Here is a 26316-nt window from a genome sequence, read left to right as displayed (position 1 = left end):
GTGTTTCCATTTTTCTAGGGTATATACATAGAAGTGAAATTACTGGGTCATATGATAACTTTAACTTTTTGAGGAACTTCTAAACTTTTCCAAAGAGATTAATTGCATTATCTTATGTTACTTCCAGCAATGTATGAAGGTTTTAATTTCTCCACACCCTTCCCAATGCTTGGCAATTGTCATTCTTTTATTTCCATCTTAGTGTATGTGAGATGGTATTTCATTGTTGTTTTGACTTGTATTTCTGTAATGACTAATGACACTGAACATCTTTTCATGTGCTTATTGGCCATTTTATATTTTCTTTTTGGTTACCGCGGATTGAACTCAGAGGTACTTGACCACTGAGCCACATTCGCAGTCCTATTTTGCATTTTATTTAGAGACAGGGTCTCACTTAGTTGCTTAGTGTCTTGCTTTTGCTGAGGCTGGCTTTGAACTCGAGATCCTCCTGCTTAAGCCTCCTGAGCCATTGGGATTACAGGCATGTGCCTCAGTGCCCGGTGGCTATTTTATATTTTCTTTGGAGAAATATCTATTCAAATCCTTCACTGTTTTTACATTGAGTTATTTATCTTTTTATTATTGAATTTTAAGGGTTGTGTGTTTTGTATGCAAATCTTTTGTCAGATATGTGATTTGCAAATATTTTCTCCCTCTTTGGATTATTTCTTCACTTTTTTGATGATGACCTTTGATACACAAACTTTTAATTTTGTTGTAGTCCAATTACCTTTTCCCCCCTTTTATTGCTTGTATTTTAGTATCACATATAAGGAAACCATTGCCTAACCCAAGGTCATGAAAATTAACTATATATTTTATTCCAATAGTTTTATAATTTCTGTTGTAAAACTATATGATCTTTAGCCCATATTGAGTTAATTTTATATTACGTAGATAGGTGTCCAACTTCATTCTCCTGCATGTTAGATACATAGTCTTCCTAACACTATTTTGATAAAACTTTTTTTTCCTTATTGAATTTTTTTGGCACCCTTGTCAAAAATCAATTTGTCATTGATATAAAAGTTCATTTCTAGACTTCAGTTCTGTTCTATTGATTAGTATATCTCTCTTTATGCTAATCCCACAGTTTTGGTCATTGTAGCTCTGATGTAACTATTGAAATTGGGAAAATTTTTCCTAGATTATTTTGGCTACTGTGAATTGTGTTTTCATCAGAATTTTAGGACAAGTTTTTCAATGTCTACCAAGACCAATAACAAAACCAAAATAAAACAAAAGACCCCCCCCCCCAAAAAAAAAACACACACAAAAAAACAAAAAAAACAAACAACCTTGGATTTGATAGTAATTGCATTGAATCTGTAGATCAACTTCAGGAAATATTGCCATCTTAACTACATTAAGTTTATGATCTATGGACATAGGATGCCTTTCCATTCATTCAGATCTTCTTTAGTTCCTTCCAACAATGATTTGTAGTTTTCAGAGTATAAGTCTTACATTTCTTTTGTCAAGTTTATTTTAAGTATTTTATTCTTTTTGCTGCTTTTAGAACTGTAATTGTTTTCTTAATTTCACTTTGCAAGTGTTTATTGTTAAATGTATAAAAATCCTATGAATTTTAGAATATTGGTCTTATATACTGCAGTTTATTCTAATCTGCTCAGTTCTTACGACTTGTCAAATACCATGTGCTCTGGGAAGTTTTCACAGATGCTTTGGATTGAATTAGGTAATCCTCCTTCATGTTGCTATAAATTCCTACCCATACCCTCATTATACACTGAACTTGTGTACAATTTTGTTGTTGTAGTTTTATTTCTAGTCCTCTCATCTAAACTATTAGTTGTTTCTTATTCCAGATGTTCTAACAGATTTGTTTGACAAATTGAGTAACAAGGTTTGTCCTAAGTATTTCTTACTATTAGTAGTGCTGAGTACTGAAGTTTGTGAATGATTTACTTACTATATAAAGTAGCAACATGAAAATTATAAATTCTAACTCTAACAATATTATAGTGTTTATTTTTCTTTATATTTCAATGGTATTTATATCCTTATACCTTATTTATACTACCTGAAGAATGAAGTGTTGGAAAATAAGATTAATTTTAAAAAAGTAGAACTCAGATTTGAAAAAACATTGAGTCATTTCCTATTCTTTATTACATATTTGTTCATTATAAAATAACATTATAAAATAATATTTATATTAAATAAAGTTATTTAAACTTACATTCATATTATATGTTTTTATGAATAACCTCATTCTATTAATTCTCTTATGCTTTGCTTTTCTGAATGTTTTTCCAGGAAAAGATTCTTGTAGGGAATGTAAATGTGTTTAGAGCTAGGAAAGAATGTTCCTACAAATTGACAACCGTAATGGCAAGGAATTATATTCTATTTATTGTTAGCATGGTCCCCAACACATGATATTTATCAAAAAATCCATTATTGAATTAATGTTTCTATCTGTAATTCTTAAAGACAACATGTTAAAAAACAACACATTTACTGACCACCTATTAAATACTAGACACTATTCTAGACTTTGGTGTTTAAATAGTCACTAGAACTTTCATTGAGCTTACCTTCTAGTAGGGAGCACTAAAATTCAAAATTTCCAAATCAAGTTCATAGTATTTATTGACAAAACCTATTTGCTTTTTACAAAATGGATATTTTGGAGTTATCTTTGACTGCTTTCATACCCAATGACTGATTAGTATACTTCTAATTTTTCCATTTTCTTATCTATCTATATCTATCATAGTCTCACCAATTTAAAATCTATTATTATCTGGTATCAGTGTTATTTTTTGAGAATGCTGATTTGATCACTCAATTATAAATTCCACAGAAGTAGCTGCCATGTGTACACTCTCTAGTGCTTGGTAATAGGAGGTACTTCTTAAGAGTTTATTGAATAAGTAAATAGGTGTCATTTATCTTCTTAAAAACATCAAGGATTCCTATTTTCTTTTTTTTAATGTTTATTTTTTAGTTTTTAGGTGGACACAATATCATTGTTTTATTTTTATGTGGTGCTGAGGATCGAACCCAATGCCTCATGCATGCCAGGCCAGCGCGCAACCACTTGAGCCACATCCCGAGCCCTAAGGATTCATATTTTCAATGAAATAAAAATTTAAATCCCTTAGTATGACATACAAAGTCCATGATAATGTAATCAATTTACTTTTTAAACCTATCTACATTGTATTCCTTCTCACACCTTAACTTACATTAACTTGCTAGAGATTTCCTGAAAACACGGCAATAGTACATTAACAGAGATGGAATATTAATTTATCATAGGAATATAGAGTAAAGCTGCTTTCCTTTGTGTATGTGTGCATGTGTGTACTATAATGACAAACATGAAAACTCAACTGTTTGACACATATACACATATATGCGTATTATAGTTTATGTCTCCCAAAAGCTCATCTGTTGGCTTGGTACTCAGTGTGGCAGTGTTCAGAGATGGGGCTCTTAGGAAATGATTGATGATGAATTACTCCATCCTCATCAATGGAGTAATTCATTACGGTTTATAGCTGATGGCATCATTGGGAGGTGGTAGAAACTTTAGGAGGCAGGACTTAGTTGGAGGAAGTAGGTCATTAAGGGCATGTCCTCAAAGGGTATATATTATTCCCAGTGGCCCCCTCCTTCTTGGATACCAGAGGTGAGCAGCTCTGCTTGACGATTCCTTTCTTACCATGATATTCTGCCTTACCAAGGTCCACAATATTGGAGTCAGGCAGCCATGGACTGAAACTTTTGAAGCTGTGAGATGAAATAAATCTTTTCTCTTTAAAGTCGTTTTTCTCAGGTATTTTGTCACAGCAACAAAAGCTAGCACAATGCCTTATATGTGTCATATGTATCTGTCATGTGTGTGTGTATATACACACATTTCCATTTATTTTGTGAATGTAAGTGTAAGATGTTACATTAGTCAGTATTTCTTTTTTTTAAAATAATTCTTTTATTATTTATTTTAGTTGTAGGTAGACACAATATCTTCATTTATTTTTATGTGGTGCTGAGGATCGAACCTAGTGTCTCACACATGCAAGGCATGTACTCTACCACTGAGCCACAGCTCCCGCCCACATTAGTCAGCATTTCTTGTTTTGAGTTAAAACAACAACAACTTAAACTAGCTTAAGGAAAAAGGAGAGAGAGAGGGAAAAAAAATGATGGGCTTATCTAACTGGAAAGTCCAGGAGGTGACTGGATCTGAGGACTCAAAGAATATCTTTTGGACTCTCATCCTTGATTGTCTCTGGTTCTGCTTCCTTTTATTTGTTGGCTTCAAAAATTTTTTGTCTGCTTTGCAATTAGCAATAACATGCTGCTTGCGTAGTTATGCAATATTGTCCAAATTTAGCAATTTCATCATGTATTTATAACACCAATAACAAGGGCAATGGCAATAATAATAATTATGTTTAATAATTATATTAATAATAATCAAATAAAAATATTAATGAAATATATTGATATGCCAGTAACTATTCTGAGTATATATGTTTTACTATATTTAATATTCATAATAGCTTTGTGAAGAAAGTATTATTAACAGTAACATTTTAAGGATGAAGAAATTAAAATAAACCAATTAAATAACTTGATCATTAGTTAGTGATACAGCCAAGAATTAAAATTCAGGCAGACTCTGTATGCTTACCACAATTCTATACTACACAGTATAGAATCAACCCAGAGACTGACTAACGATCTCTCCTTCAGACCTTTGCTTGTTCTCTGGCTAGTCACTCTTTTTTTCTTTTTTAAGTTGTTGGTCTTTATTGTAGTTATTTATATTGTAAGGGACCGGCGAAGCGTCGGAGGGAGAGACCACCAAGAGACCACTCATGCAATTGGCAGAAGGGGATTTATTGAGATTCCAGCATGCTGGGGCTCAGTGCCCACTCAAGAAGGGAGAGCAGCCCAGAGCCCCGAGCAGGGGCTGAGCATTGCTTAAGTACACTTTTTTGGGGAGGGCGGGGACTTTACATACATCACAGTCTCCTTTAACAAATCATCATACACCGCAGGAAAATCAAACAACAATTCTGAGACATGATTAGTTCATTCATTGGCGGGAACAGGTCGGGCGGGGGTGATAGGTCAGTTCTAAAGCGGGGTACACATTCAAACTGATTGGTCCAGGCCCTGCGATGCCTACGTGCAAGGCCACACAGGGCCCTAAGTTATTAAACAACCAGGTGGCCAGGGGAAATATTTACTGGGCGGTTCCAAGCATTGTCTTAACAGCTACAGGAATTTCAGGTTTTGCATGTAGCATAGGAACTTAACAATACCTGGTCCTTTACATTTTAACTTAGGCCTTGCAGCTTAGAAACTTTACAATGCCCGGTCTTTTACACTTTAACTTCAATTTCTTTTACCCTTACAATATGTGGTTCTGAGAATCGAACCCAGTGCCTCACATATGCCAGGGAAGTGCACTGCTGCTGAGCCCCAGGCCCTAGTCACTCTTTGTAAAGAAATAATGGTACCAAGTTTACTCAGAGCTGGGTCATCTACCTAATTCCATTGGCAGTCTTATTAGAGCTTAACGGCATGGAGGAGAGTGTTTCCCTAAAGAAAACAATCTTGGGCATATTAAAAAAAAGCACCACATATGTCCACTAAATAAATATTTTGTACACCATGCTGCTTAGCAACAGAGTTCCATATCAAACATTGAGAACTAAGTGGCATCTGGTGGAGGCTAACAGTATCCTTAGTTATGATTATAGCCTAATTAAATGTGTTGTGTTTCTTTAAGGTGGGATCATTTATTAGTAGTACACTGTAAGTTATTCAAATCCTAATCTAATAAATTTATTAAAAATTCATTTTGAACAGTTTTAGAAAATGTTAAAGCTGTGTATATTTTTATGTTATATGAGTTATGTGTATGTATGTGTTTATCATATAATTCTTTCAAAAGTTTTGATATAATTGTTATATTTGTAATAAAAATATTGGGAAAAATGTTCTGGACTGAAAACTACTGTACAGTGTCTCTTTATGTTTTGTAAAATAAGTAACAATTGGGTACTGGGAATTATTTCTATCCAATTTATCTGCTTTATAGAGTATGGAGGGTATTTTGAAAGTAAGGCTCACCTCTAATGGGTATATAGATAAAACAAACAAACAAATAAATAAGGTCTTAGCAGAGTGATTGTAACAGTCTCAGGGGGCTGGGTGCCAGAATTATTATGCAAATAACTAAGGAATAGAAATCCAAGTTTGTTTGTATGTATAAAAGATCAGTGATTCCTGACTGAAGAGTCTAAAACCATCTTGAACTGAGGCTTCCCCGCTTCCTAAACACTAGGCTCAAAAGGAGATGAGTGAATTTTGGCAAAGGTGTTGGTCTCACAGTCTCAGAATGGGATTTTGGAAGCAAGACATACCTGCACTTCTCTAGCCAGAAAAGTTTGGGAGAAACAAAAATCCTTGAATCTGATATGGTTTAGATCTGAGGTGTTCCCCAAAAGCTCATGTATGAGACAATTCAAGAGGGTTTAGAGGTGAAATGATTTGGTTATGAGAACCTTAAGCTAATCAGTGTATTAATTAGACCACTTGAATGAATTAACTGGATGATAACTGTAGGCAGGTAAGGTGTGGCTGGAGGAGATAGGTCATTTCGTGCATGCCTTTGGGGTATATTATTTGTCCCTATTGAGTGGAACAGTCTCTCTGCTTCCTGATTGTCATGTCCTAAGCGGCTTTCCTCTGCCACACCCTTCCACCATGATGTTCTGTCTCATCTTGGGCACAGAGTAGTGGAGTTAGCCATCTATGGACTGAGAACTCTAAAACTGAACATCAAATAAATTTTTCTTCTCTAAAATGTTCTTGTCAGGTCTTTTGGTCATAGTAATGAAAAAGCTGACTAAAACAGGGTCTGAAAACTTTTCCCCTGGTCTTGAACATTCTTGGGATTCTGCTGTTACTATAAGCTACAGGAGAGTGGGACCCAATCTGCCGTGGTCATTGTGGTTTTCTTGGTACTCAACACAGATCCTGGCATAGTTAGCACTCAAGAAATATCCATTAAATAATAAGTGTTTGAATGCATAAAAATTTTTTATTCTTACATTGCTAACCTCTGTTCAGCTTTTAGGTTTCAGGTTTGCTATCACTTCTTCCAGAAATCAGTTCCTGAAATTTCCTCTTCCCATCCCAGACCACTTAAAGTCCTTCTTTTATAATGTACTTGTGTTTTTGTGCTTCTAAGCTTTAGTGTGTTTTAAAGTGACAGTTTTGATGTCTCTTTTACACTTGCCTATAAGCCCCATGAAGGCCAGAGTGTGCTTGTCTTGGTTACCAGCATACCCCTTGTGCCCAGTATTGATGATCCATAGATTCAATGAATGAACATACTCTTTCCCTGGTCTGGGTTAATTATTCCACCATCTGTTTGTTCTCTGCTTTTCTCATGTGTTTATTTTAAAATAATTTTGATACAATCTTAAAAAGTCCTAAGTGGAACAAAGGAAAATTAAGCAGATTAAATATTGACAAAGATACTTTTCAAATATTATACAGATTAGGCTTAAAAAATTGAAATTCTGTTCAGATAAAACTAAGCTTGTTAAAGTAAATGACTAGAATAACTTTAGTGAATAGGCAGAGTTTGTCTTTTGCCTTTAAGCAGGAGGCAAATACCCAGATTTTTAGATACTTGTATTTTTTTCCACTGGAATGTTAATATTGTCTTGTTTTGGATTTCTGCATCTTTTACATAACTTCAATTGTCCACTGACTCCAGTAAGCTGTTTTATTCCCCTCCTTGTCTTTTTTTAAAATATTTTTTGAAATTTGTTCTAATTAGTTCTATATGACAGTAGAATGCATTTTGAAACATCATACATAAATGGAGTATTACTTCTCATTCTTCTGGTTGTACATGATGTAGAATTACATCAGTCATGTAATCTTATCTGCACATAGGTCCAATTCATTTTACCATCCTTCTTGCCCCCATCCCCCCACCCTCCCTCCATTCCCTTCTGTCTAATCCATAGTATTCTTACCTAGCCTCTGCCCACCCATCCCTGCCGGCCATTGTGAATTAGCATCTGCATATCAGAGAAAATATTCAGCCTTTGGTTTTTTGGGATTGACTTATTTCACTTAGCATGATTAACTCAATCCATTTACCAGCAAATACCATCATTTCATTCTTCTTTAAGGTTGAGTAATATTCCATTATGTATATATACCACATTTTAAAAATCCATTCATCTGGACACCTAGGTTGGTTCCATAGTTTAGCTATTGTGAGTTGAGCTGCTATAAATATTGATGTTGCTGTGTCATTGTTGTATGTTGCTTTTAAGTCCTTTGGATAGAAACTGAGGAGTAGTATAGCTGGGTCAAATGGTGGTTCCAGTCCAAGTTTTCTGAGAAATCTCCATGCTGCTTTCTGTAATGGTTGCACCAATTTGCAGTTCTGCCAGAAATGAATAGGTGTACCTTTTTCCCCCCACATCCTTGTCAATGTTTTTATTACTTGTATTCTTTTTTTAAAGATTTTTAAAATTGTAGTTGGTATAATATCTTTATTTATTTATTTTTATGTGGTGCTGAGGATCGAACCCAGTACCTCACACGCGCAAGGCGAGTGCTCTACCACTGAGCTACAGCCCTAGCCCCCTACTTGTATTCTTGTTAATTGCTATTCTGATTGGAGTTGGATGAAATCTTAGTGTAGTTTTTATTTGCATTTATCTGCTAGAGATCCCTGTAAGTCTTTCCTCTGGCTGTGTGTGTGTGTGTGTGTGTGTGTGCGTGTGCACGCTTCATTCTTTTGTAATTTCGACTGCTTGTCTGAAATCTATTTAGAACTATCTAAGAGACAATACTTATTTGATGCTATTCAAAGAAAGATTGGATTTCATATTTATCTTAGGTTCTCCTAGTTTAATAAATAAAAAGATATTTGGACAAAAGAGATTTCTAAAAATGATAGTAATTTTGATGTGGAGTGCTTTTGTTACTCTTCTAAGGGAGTGCGTCTTCAGTCAATACGCTCCCACAATAGTCTTTCTTTGTGTACTTTCCACTAAGCTTGGTCACATAAAAGCAGTTATCTCACACCCTAATATTGTTGTTCCTAGTCTTATCCTGGACTCCTTGCCCTAGTTTTTTTATGGTTGACTTGCTTTCATCTTTAGAGATTAATTTCCCTGTTCATGTCTTCACTTTAGTCCTGTGATTCATAACTACTCTGATAATGTCATTCTCTGTCTACAATGTTTGGATATACTGTATTTTCACTCTCTGTTTCTAAAACATCTTTGATTACCCTTTATGAATATGTTACTTGGTACTGTCTGGTTCTTGATAGTCCCTGAAGTATTCTTTGCCAATGATAAAATTTAAGCTTTCAGGTAAAATAAAAAATTTGGTAAACTTATATTTATCATCATGAACATGAAAATTTATCAGTTTTTAGAGTATTCTTCTGATGAGATTAGTGATATCATTAATGATGTGATTTTTGATATTATATGATGTAATATGCCAACATTTAGAAAATTTGAAGAACTCTTTCCAAATAACCAATGCATGCTCCTAGAGGATTGTGCATGGGTTAAAGATACATTCAAAATGCTAAATGGACTGAAATATTTTAATATAATAAAGAACAGAAATTTCATTGATACCTTTTTTGGTTTTCATATGCAATTAAACTGTATTAGCCTATTACTGGCTGAATTTTGGTATAGAATCAAAGATATGTACAATGACCTGAACAGGCTATTAAAATACTATTTGCTTTTCCAACTAAATATCTGTGTGAAACCAGATTGTCTTCAATCAAAACAATATATCACGACAGATTAAATGCAGAAACAGATAAATAAATTTGGCTGCCTTTTATGAAGCCAGAGCTTTAGGAGTTCTCAAGAATGTAAAAAAATAAGCCAGACACAGCAAGACAGAATTACATGTTCTCTCTCATATATGGAAATTGGAAAAAAAATGTGTTGACCTAAAAGTGGAATAGAGATTACTCAGGGCTGGGTAGAAGAGGAGGTTAGAGGCCAAGAATGAAAGAAGGGTAGGTGAATATGATCATTGTAAGCTGTATATTTGTAGGGAAATGCCAAAATGAATCCTATATGATATGTACAATTCATGTGTATTAATAAAAAAAATAGGAGGGGGAAGGGGCAGAAGGAGAGAGAGAAGCCAAAGACTAAAAGTGTATGGTAGGGTTCTTCAACTTGAGATCTGTGGTTCTCTATCAGTAAACATGAATTTTGTACATTTTTTTTTCCTGAGTGAAAACATCCATAGCTTGAAACAAATTCTAGAAGAGGTTTCTGACCCCTTAAAATGCTAAGATGTAAAACTGTTTCTTGTATCTACTCTTTTCTATCTGACCTGAAGAATGAAGAGTAGTCTACCTAATCTTCATATTGTCTATAATTTTTGTGATCTCCACCATTCTATTTGTATTTTTATTTTGAATAATGTTGAATTTAATAGGAACTACAACAAACAATGTAAAACAATGTTACCCTTCTCACTATTTTTTTGGGGAAATATAGTTACTTGTAATAAAAATATTTTATTTGTGTTAATATAATAGATTCATCATTATAATAATTAATTTAGAAATAAATGTTTACAAGTTTAGTTTTTAAAATTTTTTAGTCATTGATGAACCATTATTTTATTATCTATCTATCTATCTATCTATCATGCTGAGAATTGAACCCAGTGCCTCATACATGCTTAGGCAAAGCATTTTACCACTCAGCTACAACCCCAGACCCAAGTTTAGTCTTAATTTGTAATATTTTCAATAAGGAAAATACCAATATACAATCCATTAAACAAAAGCTTTTGGGGATCCTCAATAATTTTTAACAACGTAAAGGGATTCTGAGATTAAAAAAAAAGCTTAAAAACTGATGAAATAGAGGGAAGTCAAAGGCTTTTTTTAGATGTACAATTGATTCTCATTTTTTATGGATCCTGTATTTGTAAATTTACCTATTTGCTACAATTTATTTGTAACCTCAAAATCAATGCTTGTAGCACTTTCATGATTATTTCTGGATATGCACATGCACAGAGAGCAGTGAAAAATTTGCGTTACTCCATCTTCATGTTCCCAGGTAAGACTGAACAAGGCCTTCCTGTTTTAGCTGTCATACTGTTAACAAATTCCCTTTTTGTGGCCTACATATTGCCATACCTTTTGTATTTTTGTGTTTTTTTTTTGTTGGTCATTTTCCAAATGTAGTCCTGAAGTGCTATCTAGTGTTCCTAAGATAAGATGTGCCTTAGCTGAGAAAATGTGTGTATTAGATAAGCTTCATTCAGGCATGGGTTATAATAATGTTGGCTATTTGTTTAATTTTAATGAATCAACAATATATATATATTAAGTAAGGCATGTTTAAACAGAAACACATAAAACAAGACTAGGAATTTATTGGTTAATGAAAATGTGGGCAGAGGCTGGAGGAAGTCAATTATGTATTTCCCACAGGAACATTGGTTCAGTATTTGCTAATTTACTGTTTGCAGCGACTTTATACAATTTATAAATTTTCTGTGAATATTGAGAATCATCTATACTTATGTTGTCAGATAAAAGCAGTGCAGGCTATGATCAGATAGTGTATACACAGAGACTGATGAGCTGAAAGAAAGTTTAATAACAGTGGACTCTGGAGCTTTGGTATTTGAGTTTTGGAAGTGATAAGTAAGGAGAAGGGTTGAGGTTGGCAAGGATAGACTTATGCTTACTCAGGGAAAGGAAGAGTTGGAGTTAGGGAAAGTTTGGAGATCTAGCTAGTTGTTTTGGAATTGTTTCTAGACATGGTCAACTTCAAATTTAGGAACTACAATAGAAGGTAATTTTCTATATTTAGCAACTGGGTCAGAAATTCATTTTTCTTGGGGAGCAATAGAGCATCTCATTGCAGGAAACATGGTCCCTGCTGACCTTTGTTAATCCAGCTATCCAAATAGTATGTTATTTAATTATAGTATAATTTTAGGAAGAAATGATAATTTTCTCCATTCCCACCCATCCCACCCGAAAATCTCTCCATCTTTTTTTTTTTTACTATTGTGCCAATAAACAATGGGAGGTGTTTATTCTTTTTGCTGTTTTTGGTAACCCATCTTCCTACTGATAGGTTGGTGCCTGTCTGCCTGACTGCTTTCCTCCCTCCCTCAGTTCCTCTTTCCCCCCTTCCCCCTTCCCTTTTTTGTGGTGCTGAGGATCCCATCCAGAGCCTTAGAAATAACAGGCAAATGTTCTACCACTGAGTTACACCTGTAGCCCTGATAGGTTACTAGTGGAGTTTCTGTTTTACAAGACATGCTGCAGTGAACATGAAAGCATACTCTTGGCTTGTAAGGTGCTTTCACCTTTTGTTCCTTTAGATTTTTTTCAATAAATATCCTAAAATTCATCTTTTAATTAAACTTATTTTCATATTATTTTGCAAAAAGTTTTATGTGCTCCTTCAATAAGAAGTCAATAGAGAAAATTTCTAAATAATTTAGGTATTAATAGTGTTATTTAAGGTTTACTTTATGAAATATTTAGTTATCTAAATTTGTATTTGTTGACTTATTGTTAATTTGCTTGTTATAAAAATTATTTATTCATACATAGTGTTTTACTAATATATTTAGGTTTTCACTAAGTAAGATGAGAAAATACTCATATATAGGCCTTTCTTTGTTTCTTTTCTTTTCCTTTCCTTTCCTTCCTTCCTTCCTCCCTCCCTCCCTCCCTCCCTCCCTCTCTCTCTCTTTTTGGTGGCACACTTGCTTAATAATGAACTGGATTGAATTGTACACTTTAGAAATTTTCTTTCTTGCTGAAGCTGGGGACTGCCAGGCAAACACTGAGCCACATCCCCAGTCCTAATGAACTGGGTTGAAAAGCCTTTGGTGAATTACCAAGTGGTGATTTATCTGTGCTTATAAATGTAAATCTGATTCTGATAAATTTAAATTTGAGTTCAATTTACACTTGAAAAAGTTTTTTATGTAAGTACTGATTCTTGCTCTTTTCTAAAAATATTTAAAGAACCCCCAAAACAAAAAAGCCTATCCAGTCATTTTTCAAAGATACAGCTTAAGCATTTTCTCAAGTGTGGGATTATTTTATAACTGTATCACTAATTTGTGGCTGTTGGAAATACTTTTTTTTTTTACTGGTAAAGAATTACAAAAAGGCATATGTTTAATATGAATCTTAATATTTTGTTCACTAAAAGAGCACAGTTATTTCCATAACATAGTTATATGTATGAAGCATTAAACCAGGAAACCATTTGGATCTGCAAAGAATTAAAAAAAAACAATGTGGTAGATATTAAATTAAGTTATAATTCTGGTAGTGCAAAATTATCAAATGGATAACATGTTTATTTTCTTAGCTCAGCATTCTAATAAAACAGGTCAAAATTATTGGTAGGAAAGAAGTGCTAATTAATAAAGCATAATAACCTGACCACATTTTCTTGTAACTACAGTGAATTTTGAGGTACATATAATGATCTAGCTCACTTATAGCCTGAGAGAACACACATAAAGGCACAGTTCCATGCCTTTCTGCTCTTGTGCATACGGCAGCCAAATGCCATCAGCTTTTTTCCTTTCTGGCATTGCACATTATTTTCTGTTGGCCTTGTTTCCTCTTATGTGCCTGTTTTCTGCTTTCCCTTCTGGCTCTGGCTCTGTTTAGCCTCCTGCTTCAGGTTCTACTTGTTTTCCTGGCTATGACTGTGTTTATCTTTCACTATCTGCTTCCTTTGTCAGCTCAGTAGGTCCCACAGCTCCTGCCTCTTTGCCTACTTAATGTTCATTTCCTTTTTTTCTGCTCAATGTTATTGCTTCCCTTCTGGCCCTAATAAACCTCCTTCTCCTATGTCCTGCTCTACCAATAGAATTACAATGATTTGGAAACTACAGGGAGACTCAACAGTCTTCTGTATCAGATGGATATGAGGAGATGAATAAGAGGTGACTATAAAGACACCTCATGTTATTAATTTTCATAATAAAAATCTATAAGTAATTTCATGGATGCTTTTATACTTTGGTGGGATGACCAAGGTGGGATCTTTGTTTTTTGCTTATTATCTTTACCATCTGTGTATCTGGTAGCTAAATCATACTGATATTACAATCCACATAGAAAGCCTACTCTTAACCACCTGAGCCTTGAATATTTTGTTCTTCCAATTTTTACCAAGACCTAGGGAATAAGAGACATATTAAAACTCTTCTCTTTTTGTTCTTCTTGAATTTCCTTTTAATAATAAAAATAACTACTATTGTACTAACAATTGTTGAGTGCTTAATATGTGAACCAAGATCTATTTATCTTTGTTATTTTTATTTATTCAAATATCCACTTGGTAAAATAGATCTTTTAATCCTCATTTTTAGCAATGAAGAAATTCAGGCTCAGAGAGAGGAGTATCACCCACAGGTAGTTAGTGGTGAAGTTAGGATTCAAATCTAGCACATGTGACTCCAGAGCTTGTATTCTTATGATGGTGATTACAGCCATACTCTTTCTTCATAAATTTCCAAAATTGATTTTTATAATTACATCACCAGAAACTATATGTTTAAATATATCTCTCTACCTTCCATAAAAAGGATTCAATATTATATGTTCTTAATTGTAGAAAATATGTGTTTTAGAATACTGTTATTGAGGATGTTGCTTACTATGTTGCCCACTTGCCCTTTCTAAAAAGACCTTTGTGACAAATTGTTAACGGAAATTAGAAAATTTTAACTTTACTGGTAAACTGGCATTTTAGGGAGAATTTTGTATGATATTCAATTTCTCTTAAATACACATATATATAAAATGCAAAGAAACAAGAATATATGTCCCACACAGGGGGGGAAATAGCAATCAATAGAAATTGCCCCTAAGGAAATATAAAGTCCAGAAAAAAATCACTTAACTCTGGAATACTGTAATAATAATAATTTAAAGTCTCTATCATTCAGATAAAGTTCAATGTTTTATTAAAGCCAAGAATCAGCATCAGAAAACATGATGTTAAGGTATGTTACTGTTATCCCTAGTTTTTCTAGTGTTTTGAACACTAAGGAGTGCTACATTTTGTCAAATGCTTTTTCTCTGTCTATTGAGATGATCATATGATTCTTATCTTTAAGTCTATTGATGTGATGAATTACATTTATTGATTTCCGTATGTTGAACCAACCTTGCATCGCTGGGTTGAATCTCACTTGATCATGATGCACAATCTTTTGATATGTGTTTGTATTCTATTTGCCAGGATTTTATTGAGAAATTTTGCATCTATGTTTATTAGAGATACTGGTCTGAAGTTTTCTTTCTTTGATGTGTCTTTCCTTGGTTTTGGAATCAGGGTGATATTGGCCTCATAGAATGAGTTTGGAATTACTGCCTCTTTTAATATTTACTAACATAAATTGAAGAGTATTGGTATTAGTTTTTCTTTAAAGGTCTTGTAGAACTCCGCTGTGTATCCATCAGGTCCTGGGCTTTTCTTGGTTGGTAAGCTTTTGATGGCTTCTTCTATTTCCTTACTTGATATTGGTCTGTTTAAATTGTGTATATCTTCCTGACTTAATCTGGGCAAATTGTATGACTTAAGAAATTTGTCGATGCCTTTAATGTCTTCTATTTTATTGGCATATAAGATTTTAAAATAATTGCTAATTATCATCTGTTATTTCTGTAGTGTCTGTTGTGATATTACTTTTTTCATCTCGTATGCTGGTAACTTGAGTTCTCTCTCTCCTTCTCTTTGTTAGCGTGGCTAAGGGTCTGTCAATTTTATTTATTTTTTCAAAGAACCAACTTTCTGTTTTGTCAATTTTTTCAATTGTTTTGATTTCATCGATTTCAGCTCTAAATTTAATTATTTCTTGCCTTCTACTGCTTTTGCTGCTGTTTTATTCTTCTTTTTCTAGGGCTTTGAGATGTAGTGTGAGATCATTTATTTGTTGACTTTTTCTTCTTTTAAGGAATGAACTCCGTGCAATGAATTTTCCTCTTAGTACTGCTTTCATAGTCCCAAAGATTTCGATATGTTGTATTGGTGTCCTTATTTACTTCTAATAATTTTTAATCTCCTCCTTGATATCTTTGGCAACCTATTGTTCAATTAGTAGTGTATTATTTAGTCTCTAGGTGTTGGAGTAGCTTTTATTTTTTATTTTATCATTGATTTCTAATTTCATTCCATTGTGGTCTGATAGAATGCAGGGTAGTATCTCTACTTTTCTGTATTTATTAAGATTTGCTTTGTGGCATAACATATGGTCTGTTTTAGAGAAGGATCCATGTGCTACTGAGAAGAAAGTGTATTTGCTCTTTGATGGACAATATACTCTATATATGTCAGTTAAGTCTAAGTTATTGATTGTATTCTTGAGTTCTATAGTTTCTTTGTTCACCTTTTGTTTGCTAGATCTATCTAGTGGTGAAAAAAGTGTCTTAAAGTCACCCAAAATTATTGTGCTGTGATCTATTTGACTCTTGAACTTGAGAACAGCTAAAAGAATTTAGATACTCCATTGTTTGGGGCATACATATTTATAACTGGTATGTCTTATTGTTGTGTGTTTCTGTTAAGCAGTATGAAATGTCCATCTTTATCCCTTTTGATTAACTTTGGCTCGAAGTCTACTTTATTTGATATGAGGATGGAAACCCCTGCTTCTTTTTTTTTTTTTTTTTTTTTTTAGGCAGATCTGGTGATTTGTTTATTTCTATGAACACTTGATTCTACAATACAGTTCACAGAATAAATAGAGGCACACAGTTATAATTTCCACCACAGTCTGCTGTTGAGGGAGATTCAGTGTGAGGATGGGAGCTGGGAGTGTGTCTGGGTCCTGCAGTAACTGGAGGCCTCATGATGAACTGTACGGGATTCCACCTGCCAAGATCTGACCAAGGCCTGAAGATCAAGGCTCTTGGTGGGAGAGTCATAGCAAGCCAAATGCGAGGAACAGCCAATGCTTTTAGTTCACCGAAGTCCCAGGGTGGGTGTGAGTCTACCTCCACCCAGGGGTGTAGGTGAGTCTGATCTACCACCAACAGAGAAAGAACTGTATTGATGCAGGCCTTCCCCAACACTCAGTCCACTCGCTAGGAAGGCCTCGAGGCTGGATATGTCTGCCCCTTAACCTGGAGTGAGAAACAAATACAACTTACAAGGTTACATCAGTTTCTTTCTTGATTATGCCACAAAGGGATTATGTCTGATAGACTAAGGATGGAGAGACACAAATGGGGATTGGATTATATGCCCTAACTCAAGTAAGGAACATGACTTGTAAAGTCAAGGAAGAAGAAAACATCACTCTTACCAGATCCTTCACCGGGAAAATAAGCAGACACAAAGACTAGTCTGATCAGACAAAGTGGGAGCCTGGAGCCAGGATTCAAACTGCACTGAATGAGGGGCTCATGTACAGAGAAGCTCTGGCCCGACTTTCACAGGGTCACTGTACTGTCTATCTTGTTCCTCATTTTTCCAGGGCAGCACACAGCATTGGCCCTAAGTGGGGGGTAGGATCATGTGCCCCAAACATAGGCAGAATGAGGAGATTCTGAACCACTTGGCAGTAAATGGAGTGAAGGCTGCAGCCAGTCTGTACTGGGTAACCCCAGGTCTCAGGAACAGGGAATGTTGGAAAGTAAGAAAACTCAGCTCCTGTCTTTAGCAAATAAGCATCAGGAAAAGGCAGAACTGCTAACCACTGTGGAGTCTTTGGGCCCAAATCCTTAGCACTTTCTGTGATCAAATTGCTGATTGGCAGGTGATGGGGTATATCACAGGCTTCCGCGCCGTGATCATCCTCATCTCATCTGAGATCTGGTTCATTCTGTTCATCTCAGGTGGTCATGGGCTTTACTGACACTTGCCCCATCAAGCAGTAGGATTTCTGGCGGACTTGGAGGCACTCTGGTCCGCTGAACCACCGTGGAACACTTCTCCCACCGCAGCAGCTTATTGCTCTCAAATAGACCTTCGTTGCGGGGTATTCCATGAGAACCATCAGGGAAAGTCAGCAGGCCAAAACCATCTACTCTGCCATTTTTAAATTCCCCCTCAAAGGTCATGCTGTCATGCCGAATGAAGACTCCGACGCCATTAAACGTGCCCTGGGCAAACTCCCCCTCATACCTTGAACCATCTGAAAAGGTCAGTACCCCAAAGCCATTAAAGAGCCCATTCTCAAAAAGACCCAGATAAGTGCCACCATCTGCAAACAGCAGTTGACCAAAACCATGCCTGCGGCCCTCCTTCCACTCGCCACGATATTCCTCCCCACTGGAGTAGGTGAAAGAACCTTTTGTCAGGGTCATGGTGACAGCTTACAGAAGAAAAAGATGAAATTTTTCCTAAAGGCTACATGAAACTTCCAGAGTGGTATCCCATCTTGTTCCAGAGAAACTAGTATAAGGTCCCTGGGTTTGCTCTCCAGCCCCGCAGGTTTCTTCTGTTCACACAGTTCTCTGCCGCGGAAGCCCCGCGTTGTGGCGCGACAGTAGTCCCTAAAGGCTGAGCCCCGGTTGGCTGGCAGCACGGGTGAGAGGGGGCTGCGAGAGAATGGTCAGCCAGGTAGGGACAGAGGAGCCAAGCAGATGACCCTGGCTGGGGAGCGCGGCTTCATCCTGATGCCCTGACCCTAGGGCGGCTGCCTGGGGAGGGTACCAAGCCCAGCACTCGAGTTTAGACCACTCATGGAGACTCTGTAGAGCGCGCAGCACCCGGGTTAGCTAGCTGTCAGAGCATGAGGGGCTACGTCTGGAGGGAATGACAGAACTATGTGAACAGAAGGTAAACCTTTTTTTTTAAAAGAGTTTTTTTTTTTAAATTTTTTATTGTTGGTTGTTCAAAACATTACAAATTTCTTGACATATCATATTCCTCACTTTGATTCAAGTGAAACCCCTGCTTCTTTACATAGCCATGTGAATGGTATATTTTAGCCCAATCTTTCATCTTCATTCTGTAGGTGTCTTTTCCTATGAGGTGAGTCCCTTGAAGGCAGCATATTGTTTTTTTTTTTTTAATCCAATCTTTTGATTGGCGAGTTTAAGCCATTAACATTTAGGATTATTATTGAGATATGATTTGTATTACCCGTCATTTTTGTTTATTTTTGGTATTTAGCTTGACCTGGTTTCTCCTTTGGTTAGCTTTTCTTCTTTTGTAGTTCTCCCCTTTGCAGATTTTCATTGTTATTTTTCATTTCCTCCTTGTGGAATATTTTGCCAAGAATGTTCTGTAGTGCAGGCTTTTTTTGCTCTAAATTCTTTTAGATTTTGTTTGTCTTGGAAGGTTTTTATTTCATCATCAAATTTGAAGCTTAATTTTTGCTGGATATAAAATTCTTGGTTGGCATCCATTATCTTTTAGAGCTTGGTCTATGTTGTTCCAGGATCTCCTAGCTTTGAGAGTCTGGGTTGAAAAATCTGCTGAGATTTGAATTGGTCTCTTCCCTTATAGGTAATCTGATTTTTCTCTCTTGTGGCCTTTAAAATTCTATCCTTATTCTGTATGCTAGGCATTTTCATTATAATGTGTCTTGATATAGAGCTGTTGTAATTTAGTACATTTGATGTCCTATAGGCCTCTTGTATTTGATTTTCCAACTTGGGGAAATTTTCTGATATTATTTCATTGAAGAGATTGTGTATTCCTTTGATTTGAATCTCTGAATCTTCCTCTATCCCAATAAATCTTAAATTTGGTCTTTTAATGGTATCCCATAATTCTTGGATGTTCTATTCATGGTTTCTTACCATCTTTACTATGAGGTCAACTGTATTTTCAAGATTGTATATTTTGTCTGAGATTCTGTCTTCTAAGTGGTCTAGTCTGGTTTTGATGCTATCTCTTGAGTTTTTTAAACTGGCTTATTGTTTCTTTCATTTTGAGGATTTTTTTCCTTCAGTATCTCTATCTCTTTCTTGAGTAGTCTGTTCCAACCTGTATTTGCTCTCTTATCTCTTTGTTGGTGTGATCAATGTTCGCCTGAATTTGTTCTCTTATCTCTTTGTTGGAGTGATCGATTTTTGCTTGTATCTGTTCACTTAAGTCATTTTTTAATTCTCAAATCATTTTAGTTATGCATATTCTGAACTTCTTCTCTGACATTTCACCTCCTCCACTATGTATGGATTTCATTGTTGTAGTGTCATTGTTTGGGGCAATTTCCTCCTTTGTTTTTTCATATCTATGTATCTTCCTCTCTTGCAGTGTAGATCTGAGGTATTATAGCTTTTGCCCCATTGTCTTATAGTGTGCCTACAGGTTACCAATACTTCACTTTTAAGGAGATGTCATTATTCTAGCACTCAATGTACCCAACATGCAGCCATATATCAGTTAACTTCTATTTTTACTATAGTTTTTTATTTTAATGTACCCAACATGCAGCCATATATCAGTTAACTTCTAATTTTACTATAGTTTTTCTATTTTTTATAGTTTTGTCACTATAAACAGAAATGATGAGTTTGGTTATCTTCAACCATATAATCAACAGGTTTACATATTTTTTTACAGTTTCTGATGGTGGAAAAGGGGGACTGGAGGGTTGGCTGAGATGTTTATGAGGTAGGATGTGAGAATATGGATGTATTAATTATATGACTAGTGAGAGAGTAATCGTAGGAAGTTGGCTGTTAGTAGGAGAAATAAGAGATAGGCAACCCTATACAAGACTCCCTGTTACCTCAGCAACAGGAAAACTGTTAGCACCCCTAGTAGAGAAACCTCTGGTGCAACCAAGCCACAGGGACCTCGGTGATGTCTTACCAGATCCTTATTGCTGTCTCTTGATAGAAGCGGTGATATCCCAGTTTTGTGGTGGAGGCAGCCTCAAGTCTGTATATTTCCTGATGTTGGGCTGTGGAGCCACGCTTTGGTGAATAAGGAACCCTAATGTGGGTTGGCTCTCCTTGAAGATGTGGGGTTGCTCTGCCTTGGAACTCTGGGCCATGTTGGCATGGGGCAGGTGGGCCAGGTGGATCATGATTTTGATATCATGTTTAAGAGATGTTTGCCTAGCTCCAGTTTCTGAAAGTTTTCACTCATATTCTTCTAAGAGTTTTATATCTTATGTTTACGTATTATTATATTATTATAATTATCTAATTTGAGTTTTTTATAAGGTACAAAATTTAGATCAAGTTTTTTTTTTTTTGTGTGTGTGTGTGTTCTACTTGTTATATTTCTCTTTTCTTGGTTTCTCCTTATCCTGTTCTTTGTAGGTTACTTGAACATAGTTTAATATTCCATTATATTTTATTTGTAGTGTTTTTGAGCAGTTTTTAAATAGTTTTTTAGTGGTCCTTATAGAAATATTTATATATAACTTATTACAGTCATTTAAAAATTTTTTTCATTTTACGTAGAATGTAAAAACCTTATAAAAGATTTTATGCCTTTTTACCTGTCCTCTTTATGATTTAGTTACCTTAAATGTTCCCTTATATACTTGAGAAACATATCAGTGTTAAAATTATTTCAGCCATCAAACATAATTTAAAGAACTCAAAGGGAGAATATTCTGTTGTATTTACTCATCTGCTTACTCTTCTATTGCTCTTTATTTCCTTCTACTATTATTTTCTGCTCTAGAACTTTATTTAGCCATTGTTTTAGAGCAGGTTTGCTGGTGATAAATTGTCTTAGTTTTCTTTCATGTGAGAATGTTTTGTATTTTATCTTAATTCCTGAAGGGTATTTTTGCTAGATAAAAAATTCTAGGTTGACAGTTCATTTGTTTCAGCACTAGGAAACTTCATTAACTCCCAACCTCCATGATTTCTATTGAGAAATTTATTGTTCTATTATTCTCTTAGTATAATCATTTTTTACCCCTTTGTAATAATTTCTGTCTGGTGACTTTATAATATATATATTTGCTTTTAGTTTTCAGAAAATTAATTATAATGTATCTTGGCACAGGTTTCTTTTGTTTTAACCTGTTAGTGGTTCACTCAGTTTCTTGACACTATAAATTTACGTCTTCTTCCCAATTTTGGAAGTTTTTAGACATATTTCTTCAAATAGTTTTTGAGTTCTGTACTCTTTTCTACTTTTTCCCTGGGACTCTGATGACATGAATGTTAGTTATTTTTTTCCCTTGAATAGTGCACCTGGGTCTCTGAGATTCTGTTTGTTTTTTTAATCTGCTTTTTTTTTTTTCTGCCCCTGCTCTTCAGATTTAAAGGAATTTGTATTTTTCTTTCTTCAAGCTTTCTGTTTTTTTCCTGTTTTGTCTTGCTATTGAGCTCATCCAGGAAGGTTTTTATTTTGGTTATTGTACCTTTCAGTTCAAAAATTTGTATTTGGTTCTTTTATATTTTTGCTGAGACGTTATGGTTTCATTTATTTGAAGAGTGTAATTGCCTGTTAGAGCCTTTTTTATGATAGCTGCTTTAAAATATTTGGAATTAGTCAACACTGGCATTTATGTAGTGTTGGCATCTGTTTTATTGTCTTTTAAAAATTTGAATTGAGATTTTCAGAGTTCTGAATATGACAAGTAGTTTTGGATTGCATTCTATACTTGTATATTATTTTATGCTTTTTATTCTCTTTTAATTTTTTAAATTGTTTTGGGTATTGGAGGTTGAGTCCAGGGCTTTTCTAACACTGAGCTACATTCCCATTCCTTTTGATTTTTTATTTTGAGACAGGGTCTTGCTATGTTAATGAGGCTGACCTCAAATTTGTGATCCTCCTCCTTTCTCAGCCTTCTGAATTGCTGGGGTTATAGGTGTGCACCACCACACCCTCCTCCTCTTCCTATTTTTTTGTTTTAGCATATATTCAATCTGTTTAGGTTGAGTATACTTATCCTGACACATTTTGTGGGCTGTGGTTCAAATGTCATTTTTTTTTAAAATATTTTTTTTAGTTGTAGTTGGACACAATACCTTTGTTTTATTTATTTTTATGTGGTGCTGAGGATTGAACCCAGCACCTCGTCTTACATGCTAGGTGAGCTCTCTACCGCTGAGCCCCAACCCCAGCCTAGTCAGCTTGTTTTTAAAAGTCTTTTCCGTGTTCTTCTGATCTTCCCCAGTTATGTATCCTCCTGAATTAATTTGAAACCTGGTATATCTTCTACACCACAATTGAGTTCTCAAAGCTTTTGATATGTTGATTTTTGTCAGCTTCATGACAGATCTCTGGTTGCTCAGAGATCTGCCCAGGACTTTACATGCAGATTTAGAACCCCCCCCCCCCTTTTTTTTTAGCTCATTCCTCTTGCTAATCAAATTTTCCACTCTCAAATTGTGGGAAGATGGTATTCTGCCTCATGATTATATTATGGAGATGGGGACAAGGCTCTGTATATAGTCTCACTGGCTGCAGCACCCAATTGCTGGGGATGGAATGAGGAGAGCAGGTCAAGAATGCAAGACAGGCTATGCTTAGACTCAGGGACAGGAGCCTGTTTCATTGTTGCAGGGCAAAGATAATAGACAGGGCTCTTCCTACAAGTCTGGCAGCACTGTTCTTCAGGTTGAGGTTGACAGGGCACTGTTCACAACTGTGCAGCTGAAGTGCTCGATGAAGAATAGAAGTTTATTATATTTCATGTGTTTGCCTGAAGTAGGGCAAGTTTTGTCAAGATGTTCTGCTTGGCTGTTCTTTTCCTAGTCCTTCAACTAGAGACAGCAGGCTTTTCTTCGGACAACTTCTTGTCCTCCTTTCTGTGTCTGTTGGCATTTCTGGGTTGTGGATCTCAGCACTGCCATGTTGGGATATAGAAGGTTCAAAGCCATTAAGCAAAATTGCCAGGGATCTCACACTTAAGGATTTTCCCTTGAGTTCAGAGGTCCCTATCTAATATTCTTCAACTTTTGTGTCTTCTGTTAGTTTCTTTATGAATTTTGAATTAAAAGAGTTGCTGAAAGTTTAATAACTGAATTTTGATTGATAAATTATTATAACTGTAATCAGTAATGGAAATAAGATGTTTGGAACCAGACTTAGTTTCTGCTTTGTCTTCGTATATATTTTTTTTCCTGTTTATTTCCTCCAATGCCTTACATCTAATTTGGTAATAATTTAGTTTTATTACAAAGAAGTCTTAGGTAACTCTGGACTGTGAAATTGTTTAGAGAGGTTTTGCTTTGAGAATTGCAAATTAGATACCCTGTTATATAAAGGAACTGGTAAATTTAGGTTTTCAACTGCACTAGATTTACATAAATTAAAAATATCTAATATATGTTTATCTAAATTTAAAGCATGGAAAGCATAAATGATTATTTTTCTAAATCGAATAAAATGATCTTTACTGATTTTTATTTTCTATTTTTGGTCAACTATCATTATGTTACAGTAAGTGAAATAAGTAATTCTCTATTGTATAACTGAGAGCTTTCCTCTTATTTGTTTCCCCATATCCTCTTATTTTTTTGAATATTGAATTTTAATATTATATTAATATATGCTTTATTTAAAATCATTCAATTAAATAATTTTTATTTGAAATAGCTCTTTGGAATAATTTTGGTAATTTAATCACCCCTTAATTTGTGGTTATTTTATATTATGTGTTATACATGTAATTATAATTATTCTTTGCTGATATCTACCTTTTTGCAGTTGCAGTTCTTTATTTGCCTGGACTACTTTGTTAGTATTGTTATTATTTTTCTTTTTGGGCTTTTGCTAGTATTATGTTTCTTCTTCAGTGACAGGCCTATTCACTTCTATACATATCAAGGAAAAACTGGCAGGAATGAATGTTTGTAATTAGATGATAGCAGAAGAAGGCAAAAAACTTTATAATTATAATCATGATTTATTATGAATTGAATACCTTCAAATTGAATCAAAATTTAATTTAGTTATTAAACTTTCAACAATTCTTCTTCTTCTTCTTCTTCCTCTTCCTCCTCCTCCTTCCTCCTCCTCCTCCTCTTCCTCCTCCTCCTCCTCCTCCTCCTTCTCCTCCTCCCAGGATTAAACCCAGGGGTATTAACCACTGAGTCACATCCCCAGCCCTTTTAAAAATATTTTATTTAGAGACAGGGTCTCGCTGAATTGCTCAGGGCCTTCCTCAGTTTCTGAGTCTGGCTTTGAACTCATGATCCTCCTGCCTCAGCCTCCCAAGCCATTGGGATTATAGGCATGTGCTACCATGCCCAGCCAGCAGTTCTCTTAAAACATATATTTGAAGAAATCATGCTCATGAGTGTTCACATATTTAAATAGAGCTGTGCCCCTATATTTCAGATGCTGTACCATTTAAAGAAAATGTAGAGAAATATATAATTTATTAATTTCACAAACATTTATTGAGTATTTATTATATGACAAATATTTTGTTAGGTGTTGGACTCACAGCGATGAATAAGACATGTTCCTCATTTTCATATTCATATAATATTAAGAAATATATGAAAAATTAACTCTAATAATATGTAATAGTAATATAAAGGCATGCAGTACAAATATATAAACATATATGTATTATATATTAGCTAAATATATATTATGTAAAATATATAAATGTATATTTGTGTTTTAGTCCATTTTATGTTACTATAACAGAATAAATGTAACTTGGTAATTTATAAAGAACAAAAATTTATTTCTTACAATTTTGGAGGCTGGGAAGTCCAATATCAAGGTGCTGGCTGATTTGGCATCTGGTACGGGTCTGAACTCTGGTTCTGAGATGATACCTTGAATACTTCATCCTCCAGATAGAAGGAACACTTTCCTCAGATGGTAGAAAAACTGAAGAGCTAAGAGAGAGTGAGAGAGAGCCAACCTCTTCCTTTTACCTGGGCACCAATCCCACCAATAAGGGTGGAGCACTGGTAACTTAATCATCCCTTAAAGTTCTGACATCTTAATATTGTTCCAAAGGCAATTAAATTTCAACTGGATCTTGGAGGGGCCAAATGTTTAAACCATAGCAATATGTATGCATGTATATATGTATTGGTAAAGCATAGAATAGAAATAACTAACAAGTATACAATGTATATATTTCAATAGTATACAATTATAACTATTCAGACTTGTGTACACTCAAAAAATAGTTGTTAAATGTTGACTGAATTAACATAGATAATTTTTACTTGTTTTGCTGATCTACATCATTGAATCCATCTTTTTCACTGTAATTTTAAGGATGTCATTAAAACAATATGAGCTTTATTTTTCAATATGTTATGCAGAACTTTATTATTAGAAATAATTCTGCCTTTATATGTTGTTATGGAAATTAAACAAATTCATGCAT

General features: G+C 34.8%; 1 protein-coding gene and 1 pseudogene across 22 annotated transcripts in view; one reads left to right on the top strand and one right to left on the bottom strand.

The window, feature by feature from the left end:
* The window catches only part of Rims2 (regulating synaptic membrane exocytosis 2), a 575440-nt gene that overhangs the window by 52032 nt on the left and 497092 nt on the right, over positions 1 to 26316 (top strand). The gene's annotated exons all lie outside the window — the stretch shown is intronic.
* On the bottom strand, positions 17952 to 18416 carry LOC114103464 (MORN repeat-containing protein 4 pseudogene; annotated as a pseudogene).

Source organism: Marmota flaviventris, chromosome 15 (genome assembly GCF_047511675.1).
Source record: "Marmota flaviventris isolate mMarFla1 chromosome 15, mMarFla1.hap1, whole genome shotgun sequence".
In the NCBI taxonomy this organism is placed as follows: Eukaryota; Metazoa; Chordata; class Mammalia; order Rodentia; family Sciuridae; genus Marmota; species Marmota flaviventris.
The sequence above is the reverse complement of the archived record's forward strand: the minus strand, read 5'-3'. Positions and strand labels throughout refer to the sequence as shown.